We start from the raw sequence: 20,146 nt of genomic DNA on the forward strand, positions 1-20,146 counted from the left end.
GTGAAAGTGCATCCTTAAAAATGCACCTAATTGGGTGATTTTTCCCATTAAAGACATGCCTGCAATGCGTTCAGTAGACAGTGGACAATTTTAAGAACTTTATTACCACATGATATTTTAAACGTTCTTCAGGAATAGAAAAGGAACTTAACTAAGTGTAGTGGAAATGCCGAGTTGTCCTGAAGCAGTGATGGAGCAGCTGGTGGGAAGGCAGAGCCAACCCGGGGGAGCTCGGCTGCACGCAGTGCATCTGAGTAACTGGAAGCTGGAAGGGATGGAGCCAGGATGCACTCCTTCCCAGACCTCATTGAAAGGTTGGCAGTGGAGGCGAGGAGAGATTGCTGGTGATTCCTGTGTACATGAGGCATTCTGAAGGTAACTGGCTTCTTTCCTTTGTTTCTGAGCCCACAGCTGTTGTATTTGCACAAAGTCCTCTCTGGCTGTAACCTGGGATTTTGCTATTCTGTTACTGCTGTGCCTTCTGTCCTGTTACAGCACTGCACTGAGCTATTTCAATAATAAAATAAAAAAGCCTTTGCCTGCCTGAGCAACCGAATTGCCATTTGTGTTTGAGGTGTGCATACAAATGAGTGAACTTCTATTTAGAACGGTTGGGTGGTTGGGACAAGTTTCTTTTATTAGTGAAGCCTCTTTACTTTTGATTGTAAGATTAAGTATTGTTCCCTATTTTTATTTTTTTATTTTTTTTTTAATTAAAGATGGGAATGGTTTTCAGAAATTTTCAGAGTGCAAATTAACTGCAATAACGTAAACGTTTGTTTCAATAGTCACTCAGTGAACTATGGAAAAAAGAAACAAGTGATACTGCATTCCATTTTTGTAAAGCCTGGTGTTGCGTTAGGGAGCAATGAAGGCTAGTTTCTCCCTAAAGTCTTGAAGCCAAGAGTAGAGCATAGTGATGGCTAGGGCTTTGTTAACTGGCATGAACCGCAGAGTAGCTGAGCATGGTAGGTGTCAGGTAAGGCTCCTGATGAGGCATGTCTGATATGATGACCATTAGTAGGACAGTCATAAACATAGCTTGTTCATAGGCCCTAGACTGAGGCAGAAATCAGTTCTTGGGCAAAGATCGAAATCAGCCGTGTCTACAGCTGGCCAGAAATGTTGCTCTGAGAGGCTAAGGACCAGCACTGCAGCACAGTAACTCTAATGAGGAGTGTGTGTCTTCGACTGAGCTTAAATAGAGCTCCTGCACCTCTAGATGAGGAGTGTGGCCCTGACAAGCCTCGTTAATGCACTCTAGACCCTGCTGCTGTACAGCTATTTTGAAGAAATGGTTAATAGATAGTTAATAGAAAACAGTAAAAATGCAATTCTACAATGCTATTTTTTCTTATGATTAGAGACCTGAAATCTTTTAAATGTAAACCTGCTACTGATTAAGTCTTGTAAGAATGGTATCATCACTGCCACCTTCAGGCAAGTGAAGTGTTGTTTTTTTTTCAGTCACTTCTCTCAACAGAGATCTCAGCTTCTTTCAGGAAGGTGTGATTGATAAATGCCCAGCAGTTTAATGACAAATTTAAATTGAATTATGAACACCTCATTAAATAAGGCAGATCTACATAAGACCCTAATCTTTGATGGCGACTTTCAAGAATTAATGAGTATCATTACAGATTTTAGATGTATGTTATCAATTAATTGGATGCTTATGCATTATTTGAAAAACTGTAGAGCTATTAGTTTACACTTCAACTACAATTTCATCTAAGTTCTGCTTTTTTTTATCCTATGTTTTCCTTACTAGAAAGAGTTAATATCTTTTTAAGACCTTCACTGGATTTATATTTAGAGGGTTTTTTTCCTGACTTATTCAGTTATGGTCAACTTTAGGAATTTTGGCACTGTAGATGTTAATCTCTTTTAAAATACTTAGTTTTACAGAAAATTCCATGTGAACCAGCAGAAGTTGAGTTTTTGTGTTGCTTTTTTTTTTTTTTTTTCCCTCTCCTAGAGAAATGAAGACAGATTTTATAATTTGCCAAGCTTTTTCCTAGGAGGATTCCTGGGGTCTGATGTAACGTTGTAATGTCCTTTGAAATGAAGCTGCTAAACATACAGATAAAAAACAGAGCAATTAGTTGCTTACCCAGTATGAGGCATCAAGATCCAGCATCTCCATCAACTTCACTTTTTTTTTTTTTTACCATATGCACTTATTGTACAAAATACTCCTTAAGTGAAGGAGGAAGCTCATGGAGGAAAATGTACTTAGCAATACCAGTGGGATAATTTTGGAACTTTTTCCTCTAAGCAAGTAAACCTCGTTTAATTGGAGGAAATTCAATTTGTGTACTGTAAGTCAAAGATTAAAAACTGTAGATACAGAAAGCAATGTATTCTACCACTCTCACTGCACTTTAAAAATGCTGCGGTAACAGTAGAGATACTACATATTATTTTCTCCTTTTTATCACAATTTTCGTTCTGAAATCTGTGCATGCTCTCTAAAAACAACCCTTTTAAACAGAAAGTTTAAGGAAAGGAAAACACATTACACAACCAAGTACTTGAGTGTAGAAGTCAGTTCCAAAAATAACAATGAACACTTGTGCTGAAATTCTCAGGAAGGATGAAGCCTGAGAATCAGCCTGAAGATGAAGAAAGCTTCTGGGAATATGTCAACAAATCATACGCTGTTTCCTGGGGCTGGCTGGTTGTTTTTAATGTACTTTTCATTAACCAGATCTATAATATAAATTACATAGACTTCTGTACACAGAAATTAAATCGGAAAAGTAGCTTATTTTCTTGTCTGTAACATCCACAATGTCTTCTCCATTGGTGTGCTTTTGTCTCCTTTCTTTGTTAGGGAATCATTTTTTAACACTCAGTGACAATCTTTAAACTGATTGCTGCCCTTAATTTTTGTGGACAGATCTTTATGCTGACAAACAAGATCTGAAAATCTGTTCAGTGTCCTATAAATACATATACCCCCATCTAGTTAAAATAATAACAATAATTAAAAAAATTAAGTTTGATATCAATGTTACGGCACACAGAACTCCTCTGGTGGCTAAAAACCAGTTTCTAATGATACCGAAAACATCAAGAGCAAAATCCCAAGTCTGCATGAGGAGAGAACAGTCCGCCACAGATGTTGTAGAAACTTGGTATGATTCGTATTTTTAACTCTCTGCCTTACAAGAAAAAAAAATCCTTGTGATCACTGTCAGTCTGTCCTATATTTCAAAGGTGTTGAGTTCAAGGCACTGAGAGCAGCGACAAGCCTTCATTATTTCAAAACTCTTTGAAGTTCCTACCTGTACATATGTTCTGAGTATCTACATTTTTAGACGTAAATAGCAGAGCCAGTGATGGCACTTTTAGTCCTGTTCTGATTTTTAAAACCTGTCTTTTTAGTTTTATTGAGTAAACATTTAAAGTCATTAAAAGCTTATTCTGTAACCTTCTAAGATTACTTTAACTATGAATAATGCTAAAATAACAATACTTGGATTTTAAAGTAAAGTATATGTACATACAGGTATAAATTCTTCCTTGGCATACATTGTGTATTTAGTACATAATTTTTTAACATACTACATAGTAGACATTTAAAATATTAAACTCCAGATTTTCTCTGTGTGTGACAGGAGCACTGCTAAAAGCCATACCTACAGGCTAAGCAGTAACTAATTCTAATTACAATGTATTTGTCAAAGATGCTGGCACCTCACTGAGCTTTTTACCTTCCATTCTTATTGGTGTATTTTCATACGGATACACTTGCCTGACCCACACGTGTATTTCTGTACTATTTTGTTAACGTTTCTTTCTCACCTTTTAAATAATAGTTGACAATTCCTGCTGGGCACAGGAACAACTTTAGGCTATGGACCAAAAAAAAAAATCTTAAAAGCAATTTACATTTTTATTCCCCTTACCTCAAAATTTGAAACTGTTTTTCTGCTGTGACTAATTCCTACCTATGAAGCAGGTATATTTTCTATATTTTGTCTATCCCAAGATGGAAAGGATTACTTTTAAAAACTTCAGCTTTATGCCAATAACTATATAAGACTTAATGGTCATCTCTGCATTAATGATGGGGGGAGGGAGGGAAATCCTTATCTTTAAGTCTTCTTATGTTGTGGATGAAAAAGCATAAATCAGATTAGTTGAAAACTCCATTATAATACACTGTGTGTGGCTAGCTGTTAATTTTCTTATTAAATGTCTGTTCTGTGTTTCTGTCTTGCACTGGATGTGTTTATTTCCATGTTTTTCTTGGGAGGCCAGGGACATTTTGTTCAGTTATTTGAGAAGTAATGTGGATGGCTGCCACCCTTGTAGAAGACTGTTTTCATACCTCACATCAACATGTATTTCAAGATTACAATTAACACGGTGCATGCATGTGGATCCATAGACTTTTTAACTCCACATGTGCTTAATTACATTCTTTTATGAGGGAACCAGTAATTGTTACCTACCAGAAGTAAGTTTTGCTTTGAGATGCAGCCGGTCTTCATGCACTGCTTTAAGTATACTTACTATACTTGCATATTCTAAAGAGTAAGTGGGTGATGACGCAAAGGCAGCAACGTAAAAAGTAATTTAATTGAACAAGTACCTGTGAACTGTAACTTCCCAGAAGCAGGTGACAGCATCTAGAACAAAAACCAATTGTTTGTTTTTCAGGCATTTATTTCCCTCTCCCCCCTCCCTCAGTGTATGGATGTCTGCCTGCAGTTGACAGCTGATTTCACTTGCCGAAGGGCAGTGGTGGTAATTGCTAGTGTATCTTAGCCTTCTGCTGAAACTGCTCTCTGTGATGAAGCGTGTTTATAAATAACTGTTTTCATCTGCAAGCTCAGGCTGGGATGCAAAGTTGTGTTCTTTCCAGCTTGCGCATAGCTGCTACTAATAAAGCCGCTGGTGGAACCTAGTCAAGAATTCTGTTGATTCAGGAGCCAGTAATGAAACTCCCAGAGCTATGTTGCCTCTGTAAGGATGAGTAAAAGTTTATTTATATCATTCAAGTGTCTGTGTATGTATACAGATCAGGTATTTAAATGAAGGAAGATGCCACTCTGACAAGTTATTCCTTCTCAACATTATCTTCCCGGTAAAGGGTGGATCTCGTTTGCATTTCAGTAGATTGATTATTTTGTGACTTCAGCTTGGAGATGGTGACTCATGAAGTGTTGGAAATGCACAGCCTGTAAGGGAAACACTTTTGACTAATTAATAATTAAATATTTTCCAAGTGCAGATCCTTCATAGTAATCAAGTGTAGCACTGTACTCGATAAGCTGGGTGACTAATGTAGAATGGTAGAAGTAGTGTGACTGAAGTCTGAAAAATCAGGTCTTTGTACTTCCTAGATTCTGACTTTTAGACTTTGGTATTTCTGATTTAAAAAACTTTAAAAAATCCTCTTTTTGACCAATGGCAAGGCTTGCTGTTTACTAATAATTTTAAGTATAAGCTATTAACTTAGCTGTGACATTCAGTGCAGAGGCTGTATGCAGGGACATACAGCCTAATGCATTCTACGTACATTCTAAGATTAATATAGTTTCAATTTAAACTTGCATCTTAAGATAATCAGCCTAGCTTTGCTGCTGAAACCTTTCTGGAATTTTAGCCTGAATTTCACTTCTTGGTATTTAATGCTGTAATGTCCTGTTCAGAAATACTTAGTAAAAATCTTTTTACCTTCCTCTAAGGTAATATGTATTTTTCCATAGGCAAGTAGATGGAGTAGATCTGGCCCTTTATAAAGTCACTACTTCAACGTAAGACTTTTATACACCATTGCAGGAAACGTGAATTCTTTGAATTCATGTACAAATAAATGTCTCCTCTGCCAAGATTACTCATATTAGATTTTTAACCCTGATTTAGAAATACTTGCATTGCTTTCCCTTAGAAAAGGCCAGTCATAGCTTATTCATTAACTAGGGAGTACAGTTAGTTCAGTATGATCTCTTATTGGCCGTTCAGAGAGTGTAGGAATACAGGAAAACAAAACAAACTTGTGCACAAATTTAGCAGTGGTGTATCTAAAGTAAAACAGAACATTTCTGCAGAGTACTGAGAAGTTAGGATACCAGTGTGATCTGTTTAGAAACTAAAGTAGACCAGAAAAAAAAAAAAAAAGTGAAGGGAAAGCTTTGTTTTCAAAGCTTTCTATGAAATGTAGTAATTCAATTCTCATACTACTAAAACTTTAAAAATAGCTAGCAAAAAGATGCTGTCAACTGTTTGGAGAAACTCTTTGCAGTTTGTTATTTTATTTTTTTTTTATCTTTCTTTTCAATTACAATAATTGTTAAAAAAAAAAAAGTTAAGATTGTTGGTTTCAAAGTTCTCTTCCCTTCCACTTGTACACTTTGCTCATGTAAAACCATAGCTGCCAATTCTTATGATCACTCTGATCTTCCAGGTGTGGGAGATTTCTCCATCATATCCTTTTTTTAATCTTCTCTTTCAAATGATCTTTATGGACCATTATTGAAATGTTTTTATATGCTTTGAATAGGGTTGTTCCAGAGCACTGGAGATTGTTCTAAATAAAGCACCTCAAAAATCTTAGCTCTCTTCACCCTCATCTCCTGCTTTGCCCTTAAATATACAAGTTACATACATGTGCATGTGTGTATATGCATAGAGATAGATACTTTTCAAACCAACCTGGTAAAAGTACTTATGCCTTTTTTCGTCTATTGTAAGCCTGGAGATTCAGCCTCTCATGATGACTGGAATATAAGAGAACACGAGCATTCTTCAGCTAAACTTCCTTCCTTCGCATGCAGGAAACACACTAGAACTCACATCACAGCCTCACTTTTTTTGTGTGCAAATCAAGGAGGGTGAATATCAGCAGAGGGCAGTATTGAGGTATAAATGGAAGTAATCTCCATTAAAAAAAAAAAGAAAAGAAAAAGGAAGAAAAAAAAAAAAGAGAGAAGAAAGCGTTCTTGTACGTTTCCTTTCCTTGTATAGAATCTCAGAATAATTTATGATGGAAGTATATTTGGAGATTGTTTGGTTCATCCTTATGTTGGGGAGCCATGTTCAAGTTTAGAGACCATTGAAGTGGTTGTGACATCTCTAAGGCATTGATTATTCTGTAACAGCTTGCACTGAGATTAGCTTCCCCTCCAAACTACCATCACACCCAGCTGTTAGACTGGATGCAAAACATGCCGAGTGCTGAAGTGTAGTTACTTTGTCTGAATAAAACTGCGAATGAGCAAGAACCTTTTAGCCATCTTTTGCTTAGATGTTAAAAAATAGTTCTTTGAACAAACATTTTTTTATGTTCCTGTCAACTTGGTTGCTGGAACTGTTTTTGTTTTTTTTTTTTAAACTTATTTTTTCCAGATATTTGGCCACAATTATCTGATTTTGTTTTTTGATTCTTTTTGTTGTTGTTGTTGTTCCTACAAGGCAAGATGGGCCAGCATGGCTGTTTACGGCTACATGGATTTTGATGAAACAATGTTTGGTCCTTCTGTTCATTGAATTTTGATTTTTAAAGTAGTTCCTTGAGTATTTGCTACTCAGTAGCGTGATTTCTCTGTTTCTTTCTATTTGAGAGCAGAATTAGACATTGCCATAACAATTTACAGAAGTGAATATTGCTTTCATGTTTAAAAAATAATAATAATAATAATGAAGAGATGCTCTATTGAATTTGTGGATGCTATCATAGAAATAAATGTCTTCTCCAAATGAAGTAAGTTTGCATGGAAATTCTTTCTTTTTAAAATATAAACTGTAGTGCTATCATGTCTTCATTACTTGTATTAATTTCAGTTCCTTTTTTCTATCTGCTTCCTTATGGTAGCTAAAATGTTATTGGCTAAGATGGCAAAGTGTTGAATTTTGTAGGATGCAGCTTTTTCCTCTATCCAGCTCTGCAGTGCTTTTCAAGAGTATATTTGAGATAAAATTGTCTCCTTCCAAGCTGTGGAGCAAAATGCCTGTTATGAAATACCAAACACGTAGCTATGTTACAGTTTATTGACATTTGAGTCACATAAAAGCACACCTGGCGTTTGTTTAAACAACTTTGATGGGCTAATAATTTGTGTAATCAGGTTTAAGGCAAATGTCTTACTACTGTCTTCAGCCTGAGCATCAGTGTTGCATCCCACATTGATGTCTAGCCTTTGGTCTTGGCAAATTAATATTTCTCATTCTACATTTTAGAGAAATTGCTAAAAGGGAGAATGTTTTTCTGCTTTTAGAGAAGTGATTACTAAGTGTTATGTTGTAATTAATAGATTCGTCTCTTTGCCTACACCTACAGATGGTACACTGGAACAACTCATAAGGAGATGGCTGTTATCAGAGAAACTTTGTCCTTCTCATTAAATCAATCAGCTAAAATTCTAAAATCCCATGTTTTGAGTTAAGATCTATCAGCAAAATGCAAACTTTGTTTAGGGAGGCAGAATACTAACAAAGCAAATTCCCTAATATCAGTAAAAAATTGCAAGATTAACTTTACGTGAAAACAGTAGTTCACCGTTGTTACCTACAAAACTTAATTTACTATCAGATTAGAACTACTGATAAACATTCTTCATGGAATTCCAGACTTTGGAGTGAATGAATGAATCACAGGTAAATAACGTTTAATTTGCTTTGTTAGTTGGGAGTATCGTGTTATGGGATGTTTAAGAACATTTGGAGTTAAGATTGCCTATGTTTAGAGACAGTTGCCCTATTTATGACTTGCCAACTGCAGCAGAAGCTGCTCATAAATAAGCTAGAAAGCAGGTTTTGTTTTGTTTCTGCAATATCTTTATGGCGTTCCCTTTAACAAAAGATCTTCTGTTCCTGTGACTTCAGATTTTCTCCACTATTAAGTTATCTGCTGCGCTACAGTTTGTTTTGATTTCAAAGGAACAGGTGATAGTTACTGTAAGGGTATGAGAGGCCCAGGTTTAACTCTGTAATGCTGTCTGCAGTGCTACAGTTCTGTGTGTTTCAGAAGATTAAAACTTGGATTACTTTTCATCAGTGAGAAGGAACCATCTGATTGTTCTTATGTAAGTACTGGAGAATTGTGATTTTGATTTAGGGAGGATCAAACTTTCCAAGCTATATGAATTAATAACCTTGTTATTATGAGGAAGTAACTTATACTGCAGTCAAGAGGTCAATACTCTTATAGAGTAGCTGTCAAACTATGGTAGTGTCCTTTTTGTTTATGATATTCTTGTAAATCTTGTAAAATTAAGAAACCCAGCAATATATAATCACAGTCAGCTTTGTTACTTTGTGCTAGATTTCATCTAGCTGTTTTCAATTTGCTTTTTACATTTGGTAAAGTAGCACAGTTAAATATCATTCATTTATAGGGTGCTGGGAAATAAACACGTGGTTCATGTTAGTCATGATTTCTATTTGTGTGATGGAACTTTGGGAAAGAAACAGCTATTCTCAGATAGTTAACTACCCCTCTAACATAAGCAGTAGGGTTCAGCTAAATCTACAGTTTATATTCCTGGCAACTATCCCAACAAATTAGTTTAAACTAGCTCAAGCAAATGCGCCCCATGAGCTGCAAGCATTTTGAGTGTTGCTGTGTGTTTATCCTTGCAAGGGAAAATACCTGGCAATGTGGAATTTGATACAAGCTAGAGAGTGCTGCTGGGAGCTTAAGTGAATACAGGCTTGGCCAGAATTGCTCCATTCTCACTACCCAGCAGAGCCAGGGTATGGTATGTCTTTCAATTGTGATCAGAACACTGGCAGGCATTCTGTGTTGGTTTAGATGTGTAGCTACACAGCTGTCAGGCTTGCACAGCTTGGGTGGGCCCAGTTAAAATGTCAGCTGTTTTCCTGTATCTATGGTTCCTGGGGCAGCACAAGGCTGCTGCTTGTGCTACTGTTAAAATTAACTACTTATTGAAAAGACTTTAGATACATTCAAACAGTCAACGTATCTGTTGCTCATAAAGGAGTATTTCTGTTTGGATGTTAAAGTTCATTGCATAAGTATAATGTAAAGTGAGAAAAGGTACTAAAATCAGTTCACCATATTAAAATCAACATTGATTTAAGGAAAAAAAAAATAGAAATATCCTTGATTTTTTTTAATGTTGAAAGTCTTTTTTGTCTAGATGTTTTAAGATATTTTTTTTCCTGATTTCAATAATAAAGTTTTTATCTTAAAAACGCATATAGGAAATACTAGCTGTAAAACAAAAGTAGCCACAAATGTCTGTGATGGTAGCATGACAGTTGAGTTTGATTAGAAGATGATGGCATGGAGGTAAGAAACAAAGTAATTATGTAGTGATTTTCAGTGAGAAAGATGTGGGTTTGTAGGGGAACTGCTGAGTGACGGCCTGAACCTATGATTGACCACCTGAGGTGAGCACTGAGTCAGTCACAGGAGCACAGGTGAAGGCAATTCTCCTGTGCTGTCAGAAGGGGTGGAGCCAGGCTGCACCTCTCCTAGACTCCATTTAAGAGCTGGCTACCAGTGGGGAAGGATCTCTTCTGGAGATCGCTTCTGCTGGCGTTCTGTGAGTGAGCCCAGAGTAGGGATAAGCTTCCTATTTATTCTCTTTTGTTATCATAGTCTACTTTGCCTAACTCTCTTGTTTATTTTGTGATTATAACATCCTAATATTCTTTGATTCTACAGGGTCCATGCAAAGAAAAGAAGGAAAGGTTAGTTTAGGAAAGCTGTTAAATATGAAAGCTGTCTATTTTAAGTACCAACTGACCCTATAATACCTGAGCTTTAAGCAACACAGAATTCACAGCTTCGTGATCTCAGTGATGTTAAGGTGGGAAAGGCCTCTAATGTAAAGTTCTCACTTGCAGTAAACGTAGCTCAAAAGGGAGTTCACACAATGATGAAGAACTGAACTAACCTTAACAACGTGGATGTTATGAGTGGCCTATTTTTAAATTGTTGCCCTTAAACCCCACTGTGATGAACACCACAGTGAACAATAGCACATCAAGCACTCCTGCTGACAGTCCTTCTGGTAGTGAGTTTTCTTGGTAGAAAAGAACACAAGGTCATTTGTTGTACCACCCAGTAACAGAAAAGGCTTGAGATACACAAAATTATGTGGGAAAACAAGTAAATTATACCTCTTAGTCTGCAGAAGTATGCCTCTAGTGCTTCTAGAGTGGGTATTCAACGTACAAGAAAAATAAATAGTGATTGCAGTTATGACCTTCTGAGATCCAAGTTATTCTAGTCAGCTATACTCAACCGGAGACCCTCTCCATAACATCCTGTATTTTGATGTACCTCTTCTTTTCTCCTGGCCTTATTATGGCTGCCAAGCAGTTTTATATCTGCACATTAAGAATCTATTGTATGCACTCTGTTAAAAAAGAATTGGACATTAATTTTAAGCAACAAGCTTTACTTCAGCTTAGTAGCTCAATTGTACAGACTGCTTTGTGATCTTTTCTGCTATCTTACTGTAAAGCCTAGTGGTGACTCTTTTGGTGTACGTATCATTCCTGAGGATGGCCAATTACACTATTGCTCAGTTAATATTCTGTTACTATTCTAATGGGATAAGTGAAGAGAAAAAGTTATTTCTTTTTTTTTTTTTTCTTCCTGCTGTTGGTCTCCAGCTTGTGACACTTCTCTGTGAAGTTACCCATGTGTTTCTTTAGTAGTTTTCGAGGAAGACTTGAGCTTTTTCTTATACGGAGAAGGCTGACTTCCAAGGTGCTGGTTTTGTTCTGGCAACTTGAGTTTTATTCCAAAAACCTTAAAAATCAATGGGATTTACTGACAAGGGTGTTCAAATACTTTTTTTTTTTATAATTGTGTAAAAAGGTGTAGTGAATTTATAATCCTTTATTTCCCCAGATTTATTCTGTATCTTCAGAAAAAAAAAAAAAGTATGTGGGGAGATTTCTTACAAGTGCCTAGGCGAGCATTTATAAACATGTTTTTTGTGTTTCTGCAATTGGATGCAATTGTATGTGATATGTCTTCCCAAATCTCTGTAGCTAATTATCTACAACTATATTAAAAACAGTGTGGGCCAGCAGGTTGAGGAAGATGGTCCTCCCCCTCTACTCTTCCCTGGTGAGGCCAAATTTTGAGTACTGTGCCTGGTTCTGGGCTACTCAGTTCAAAAAAGATGGGGATCTCCTAGAAGGAGTCCACAAAGATGGTTAAGGGCCTGGAGTATCTCCTGTATGAGGAAAGGCTGAGTAACCTGGGGCTGTTCAGCCAGGGAAAAAGAAATATAAGAGGGGATCTTGTAAAGCTTCTAAGTATTTAAAGGGAGGTGGGAGGCAAATGGATGAGGCCAGGTTCTTCTTGGTGTTGTGTGGTGATAGGACATGGAGTAGTGACCTAAAACATCAACATAGGAAATTCCATAGTATCACACAAAAGAACTTCTTTATTGTGAGGGTGATGAAGCCCTGCAACAGGTACTCAGAGAGGCTGTGGAGTCTCCTTCTATGGAGATATTCAGGGCCCAACTGCATGCTTACCTGTGTGACCTATTATAGGGTACCCACTTTAGCCAGAGGAGCTGTACTTGATCTATTGAGATCCATTCCAACCCCTGCAATTCTGTGATCCCAAAAAACCTTTCTATAAGCAATCAAAGCACCTTAGTATATTCCAAAAGAAAAGTTTTATATAGATGTTCTATCTCAGATCTCTCTGGGGACAAAACTGATAGGAATCTTTATTTTTGAAAGGGCTTCATCGGTAGTAAAGATAGATAAGCAGTGGTTTCTTCGTGGTAGTGGAGCGTAGACAGAGGAACTATATCAAGAAAGCAAGCATGCCTTTTGCCTTTCATTCTCTTAGGCATTTCTGAATTCAATTTTAGTTTCATCTAACTTTTTCTTAACAGTTAAAATACTTGAATGGCAATATTTCCAGAAGTGATCTGGTATGTATTTGGTTCTGTACAATACTAGGCGTAATGAGTTTAAAGTTTTTTAAAATTCAACTAAATTCTGTATGGATAATGTTTTTAACCAGCTGCTCAGCTCGCAGATACTGTTTGGTTGGGCTTTTTTCTTTTTGTTTTTCTGCAATACTGCAAGTACAAATTGTGATTTGGTAATGAGCAGATGGTAGAGTCCTGAAGGGTAATTGACAAGATGCTATTACTTAAGTAATCTATTTTTGAGATTTGTATTTTTTTTCTTATTGCTGAGATTCCTTTATTTTAAAAAGCATATTTTTTAAAAATCTGTAATTCTGCAAAAAGCTTCCTAAATCCTAACAAGTTAATTAAACCTGTTTTCTAAGTGCAAAACTTCTAGCATGAATGTGAGCTTAAGGCAATGCTTAAAGGGTAGAAAGTGATTGGCAGCTGCTTCTATGGGTGGGAAGCTGGAGCCTGCACTGAGGAACAGATCATTCAGATCAGTAGCATCTGTTGTATTGCTTGTCTGGGCCATGCTTGCTCCTTCATATTAGATCAGCTCTGAAAAATGAGGCAGTGTTATTTAAGAAAAAGAACTCCTTAAAATGGCTTTGTTTTCCAAATGCAGAAAGCTTGAAATAAGTGGGCAATGAAGCAGTGGCACATTTTCTCCTTTCTGAAAAGGGATAGAGGGTCAGTCTGATGTCCTGTAGGCAAGAAAAGAAGAAATCCTACATCATGTGAGTGAGTGATGGGAAAAGTCTTCTGGGGAATGTGCAGTGTGTAGGCATGTCACAGGGACACGATAGACCTGATTTTCTTTTTTTTTTTTTTTTTTCCTGGTTTTGGGAGATTGATTCCCTGGTGTTGCTCTATAGTGGCCAAACGTTTTTGGGAAGCTAAGGGACTGAAGTTTAGAATTCCAGGCCTAAAAATCTAGGTCTGGCTTAGGATGGGATCTGTTTATACCCATTTTGTTTTTGTATGTCTTCACATGAAGTAACTTACTGGAAAATAACTGAATGTGAATATTGCATTTACACTTTTTGTAGAATATTCCTTACTTCGTGTTACTTCTCATGTTTGTTTGTTTGTTTAAGATGTATATGGGGGAGATATTTGATTATTTTGTTTTGTTGGGTTTTTTCTTCTCCTGGAATGAAGCTTAGAAAGTAAATTTTTGTTTCACGTATCAAGTATGTGAAAACATGAGTGGAATGGCATGGCCTTAGACTTTCTTCTGTTTCTGCCAGGAAAATTAAAAAAGCTGTGTGTGTGTGTATATACGAGGAATATTGTATGACTAGTAAATTTTAAGGAGCAAATATTATTATGGTTTTATGATTTTCGATTATTGATATTCCACATCATAACATCATGTAGTGGACTGGGAGTAAAAGAGCTCCAGTTCCAGGTACCTGTCCCAAAAGTGAAGAAGCACTACATACCCCACAGGACTTGGTGTTCAGAGAGGAGATATAACCCTTGGCAAGGTCATCTGATGTTCCTTTCTCTCTTTTGCGTTGTTGGGCTCTTGTCCCTGCTGCTCACCCTGACCGCACACCCAGTCTCAGCATTGGTGTAAGGCCTTCAGCTTTCAGACACTTTCTCTCTTTATATTTGATTTATTAGCTCCAATTCTTATTATATCGTATTACAGTGTATTAACTTGCATTCCAATACCATATTTATTTAAATTAGTTCATTTCTCCTCAGATCATTGCCACTATTTTGTTACAGGGCCGATCTCTCTACACTTTTTCCCTCTCTCCCCTTTTCTGGAGATGCAAACCCACAAGTCCTTCAGCCCCAGTAGTCATGGAACTGGGCCAAACCAGTCCATAAACTGCTGACAATTATTAAGATTAATTCTTCACCTAATAACACAATTTAAGTGAAAATTTATGCCTCTTGTTTGGGGGGGGGAGGGGTGTGCATACAATTTTGTTTGCCTATGAAAGTTGATTGCTTCCTTCTTTTTAACTGTTAACTTATCTGCTTAAATACAGGACTCAGAGGCAAGAATCCACAGATAACAAGGGCTCAGTAGAAGCACAGAATTTTATTAAGCTTATGACTGGCCAGATACTTAAGTATTATTAAGACACTGTAAACACACTGTTCTTAATCTGGAAAGTTTAATATGACCTGTATTTAGGAAGGGAATGTTGCAGCTGACTTTGGGTATCACTATTTATTCCTCCCCTAGCTCTTCTGAACGTCTTCTACTTATGTCGACTTGAAGGTATAGATGGACCTGGTATGTTAAATAGATTAGTTCTGGAGCTGGTATCCTCCAAAAACTATCAATTGTTGCACATATCAGTATGGATCAGCTGGATGAGTAGAAAGATGGAACATGTATGGATTAAATTCTAGTAGAGAGGCTTCTATTGTTCTAGAATTAATTTGCAATTGTTGAAGGTCTCCTTGAAGGCAAATCTGAAGAACTGTGAATACTTGTTGAAACATAACATCTTAAGGACTGCAGGCCCATTCATCCTATTATAACTTCCCTATGCAGGAACTGCTCCAAGTCACTACTGCCTCATTCAGTGTCTGTAGAAACTTATGTAACTGTTTTCACTAATCTGTGAGTTTCCTTCTCATTTGTGTTTATTCATTTCATGCCCTTTTTGTCATTTGCAGTCACATCCTTGAGCTGAAAGATGAGTGCTGGTCTTTCAAATTTCTAAATGCTTGTAAAGAAAGTGAGATGAGTTAGTTTAAAAAAGAAAAATATTCCAAATAATGTTTTTTTTTTTTTTTTCCATGCGGATCAAGTAGGAAAGTGTGCAGTAACTAAAGCAGATGTAAGTACAAAATACTGTAAGGGTTAATAAAGCTGTATGAATTCTCTATAGGGGGAAAAGACCAGAGCCTTTGTTAGGGAGAGAACAATTGATAGACAAGAATTCTGGTAAGACGAGGAACTTGAGTACCTTGCAGCACAGAGGCAATGATAGCTGCAGGCAGTGAATGTGGGTGAAGAAGGATACTTGCAACAATGGCAACTTATACACTTAAATATAATAGATGAATTATGAAACTAAAGCAAAGAAGGTGAGAAGATTATAGCTCTTCAAGTACCAAATGGCACATAAGACATCAATTTATCTGATTATAATCTGTGACATCTTTATCTGGTACGGCTTAGCGACCGTGATATTCAAATGAAATATAATAGCTCAAAGAATTATAATTAAGTTACAAGTTTAGTCTACCAGCTGTGTTGTATTGATTGGCTTATTCCTTCATCTGAATATTCCTGAGTATAATTATCAATATTTCATAAAAGTATTTGAGAACATATTGCACAAAAACTATATTCCAAGTGTTTGACTTCTCTTTCGAAAGTCAGCTTTTCAGTTCATTGTGTTAAATTCAGTGGCTCAGAGTTAGAACTAAGTTTCAGTCAAATAAGCATTTGTAAATGAAGACTGGCATGATGGGATAAAGCAAACACGTTTTAGTCAATGTTTAGTTCTCTTCCCATGCTTCTGCCACCATACTACCTCTTTCCCCCCCTCATGCAGGCTTCCTGCAATAACTGCATGCCAGGATAATGGTGAACAAGCCATAAAAGCTTTTCCTACTGATGAAACCTGGAGAAGAAATAGCCACAAGAGCTCACTGGTTTTCTATAGCACAGAGCTGATTTTTTTATTATTTTTTTTTTAATCTGAGTTTGAACTGTGAAAGTGAAACAGTAGTATAAAGATTGTTCTGCCTGTAATCAGATAAAAAAGGTGGAAATAAGTCATGCAGGATTTTGAAAACCAGATGCTATTAGTGTTCTTGTTTGGTTGATTGTTGTTGTTTGTGGTATTTGCTTTTTTTCACCCCTCTCCCTCAGGGAATAATAGCTATTTTTCTTGTTGTTTCACAGAGTAATGTATTTCCTGTTCATAACTATCGTGATTTATTGTATAGCAATTCAATGATGTTACAGCAAGTGTGGCAAAAACCTGAAATAAATACTCCAGGTTGTGGCCACAATACTAATTAGTGTTACAACTGCCTTTTTGTAGCTAAGTATTACATTTTCATGCTTCTGTTCTAAATGTCCTATTATACATGGTTATTAACATGACACCTAAGCATGTATTTTTCTTGAGTAAACAGATAGAAAGTAATTTTGTAGGATGTGTATAATGTTAGTGAAAGCTGATTATTTTTAGAAGTCAGTGTCAAAAGTGAAATTTTATTTCACTTTATTAAGGTGTAGTTGTCCTTTTCTGTATTTACTATCTTAGCATATAGGATAATTAAAAAGATGTTTTTGATTCATTCTCATCTTTTTTGCTGCTATTGCAGTTAAAGGGAAGCCGTGCAAGCTTATCCCTTAGTTGTTCTCAGGAGGAAAATACATATGTCTATGATTTTGTGATTTAGAACTTTGCTATTTTTTTTTTTTTAAACAACATCAATAAATGATGGAAGGAGAGGCAGGCAGAGGCTAAATTTTCATTGTACTTAACTATTTACATTGTGCAACAGAGATCCCTCTTTAATAGTAAGACGCAAAGATCCTAACGAACAATATCATCTGAGCCCGAGCTCTGTGACTGCGTGGCAGCACGCACCGGGGGGCAGAGGGCTTAAATGGCACCATGGAGTGCCATACTGAAGTCAGAGCAGGTGAGGTGTGCCCGCAGCACACAGACAGCAGCCCCTTGCAAGCAAGACAGTTGTGTCAGTCAGGAGAGTGCTGACATGGCTTGTGTTCCTCCCAGAAAACAGCCTGAGGTGCTACTGTAAGCCACCACCTGGATGTACATGATAGGCATTGAATCCAACACAGCGAGCACGAGGCCTGGCACCTGGTTTCCTTGGACAACCAAGAAAAATCTTGGACATGATGTTACTGCAACCTCTTTTGAATCATCCATGTGTAGCAGCATTTCCAAACACCTCCCCTCAATTTCTACCTCCAGAAAGAAAGAAAAGTTGCCTTCCCTTGCATAAATCTGATCTCTGCTGTTGCTACAACACTTGCAAGATGCATAACGTGAGGGCCACCCTACACACACTTTAGGCTAAGCAAACCTCCCTGGGTTTTATTCCAACAAGAAACACTACAGCTCAACCAACCTCTCATGCTACATTCAGCGACACTAATTCCCATCACAGCTGTAAGCAGCTGAGCCTTGGCATTCCAGCCCGCCAGCACACAGCCCAGCCCATCCTGCAGCCATCCCCTGCTATCATGGCGCTGACTCTGCCCCACCAAGCGGCTCATTACTGCTTGTGGGGCTCACCTGCCCTTGCAGGCATTCAGTCTGTACCCAGCTATGCTTACAAGCAAATCTCATGCCTCTTGCGTCTGGATTCCACATCTTCCAGCACTTAAAGGGAGCTTAACAGGAGAGAGAGCAACTGCTCACACTGTCAGACAGAGACAGGACCAGGGGGAACAGTTTTCACCAAAACAGAGGGAGATTTAGGTTCCACGCAAAGAGAAATCTCTTTACTCAGAGGGCGCTGAGGCCCTGGCGCTGCTGCCCAGAGGAGTGGGGGGGCCCCGTCCCCAGAGGCATTCAAGGCCACGTTGGATGGAGCCTGTGATGCCTGAGCTGCTGCGTGGAAACCCTGGCCATGGCAAAGGGCTGGAACTGAGCGGGCTTGAAGGTCCTTCCCAACCGAAGCCATCACGTGAATCTAAGCATACGGAGAGATGCAGCTGTGCTTAGAATCGCTCCCAGGGAAGTCTGTCGGGGAGGGAAATCTGAAAGTTTCGGACTATTAATGTGCAGTGATTCACTACAGAGATCAGGCTACAGGAGTGAAATGCGAGTCTGTGACATGAGGTAGGGAAATGAAGCTAAGAGACAGGGCTGCAAGCTGAATGACCACATTCAGATGGCAGCATGAGATGCTTACATGCTAGCAGGGCCATCAATAAGTGTAGCCTTTGGGATACAGTTGTAACTGTGCCACGAAACAACTTCACCTGGAAAATGACTCAGGGCAATCAGCAAACAATGCCAAGCTGAGATACCTGTGCCCCTCGGCACCTCTGCAGAACTGCTGCTCTGCCCGAATTTGGAAGAACTGCAGCCACCCTGCAGGCTCTTTGCAGGGGTCAAAAGTGGGTCCAGTCCCACAGAAGAGCCTCCAGGATGATCTGGAGTGACAGAACGCAGCGTACCCGCACAGGGCCGTGCAGGATCCCAAACTGGGAGGAGCGGCTGATGCAGCAGAAGGCCGTGCAGCCATCCAGAGGGATCCAGGCGGGCTGGAGAAATGGCTTGAGGGGAATCTCAAGGACTGCACAAGGGCAAGTGCAAAGTCCTGCCCTTGAGGAGGAACAACCTGGGGCACCAGGGCACATGAGGAGTGACCAGCTGGAAAGCAACCCTGCAGAAAAAAACCCCCTTGGCCACCAAAGCTCTGCAAAGCACGCTTGGAGGCTGCTTTGGCAAGGGACATGAAGACTAACAAAGGCTTCCTTCCGCAAGTGCATTGGCCAGAAAAGGGAAAGGCAACGTACGGCCCCAACCAACCAATAAATAAGACAGGAAGAGCTAATGACTAACAACTGACGTGGAGGAGGCCGAAGTTAATGTTAAAATTCATTGCCCTAAGGAGGATTACACACTCCAAGAAGAATATACCACGATGATGTTCATGACCCTCCTCCAAAGATCCTTGAGGTCTCTTCCAACCTGAGTATTTCTAGGATTCTATGATTCTAAGGAGACAAGAGAAACAGAGAAGCTGTGCTACTCTTTCCCCACCAAGACAGGGAGCCCTTCTTGCTAAGCTCTGCCCCTTCCCTTCTTGGTGAAAAATACCCAGTATAGCATTTGCTTTGCTAGCACCGCTATCAAACACCAGCACGGTCACAGCTACGGCACTGATCAATGGCAACACCAAATCCATTCCATTGGTTTCTTCAACCAATCTTTTATTTGTCATCGCTTTTGAAAATGTCCCACAGAAAATCCTTGGCTGGACTCCGGCAGGCAAATGCCAACATTAGCAACGCCACAACAAGCGCACAGCAAAGCTCCCCCTATGCGCGCCCTTGGCAACGGCATCGCAGAGTCACAGTGAGCCCATGAGCTCACAATGCGCCGGCATCGCAGAGTCACAGTCAGCCCATAAGCTCACAATGGGCCGGGTGCCTATAAATAGCCAGCGGGCGCAGCACTCCTTGAGTCTTGCTGGCGACTCTCGAGGTGTAAGCGTCTTCCTGAGGGAGTACGACACACTGAGACTTTGCCAGTGCGCGACAGGAGTCTCGCGAGTGGACTGTGAGTGGAGGCGCA

The 20,146-nt window shown here is 38.7% G+C and overlaps 1 protein-coding gene across 1 annotated transcript in view; it reads left to right on the top strand.

Moving 5' to 3' along the window:
- Positions 1-270: 270 nt before the first annotated feature.
- The window catches only part of IRAG1 (inositol 1,4,5-triphosphate receptor associated 1), a 109,364-nt gene continuing 89,488 nt past the window's right edge, over positions 271-20,146 (top strand). Inside the window, exon 1 of the mRNA XM_052695661.1 lies at positions 271-375. The gene's annotated coding sequence lies outside the window, so the exon portion shown is untranslated. The remainder of the gene's footprint in view (positions 376-20,146) is intronic.

The sequence above is a fragment of the Tympanuchus pallidicinctus genome, unplaced genomic scaffold, assembly GCF_026119805.1.
Source record: "Tympanuchus pallidicinctus isolate F22 unplaced genomic scaffold, pur_lepc_1.0 scaffold3, whole genome shotgun sequence".
NCBI classification, from domain to species: Eukaryota; Metazoa; Chordata; class Aves; order Galliformes; family Phasianidae; genus Tympanuchus; species Tympanuchus pallidicinctus.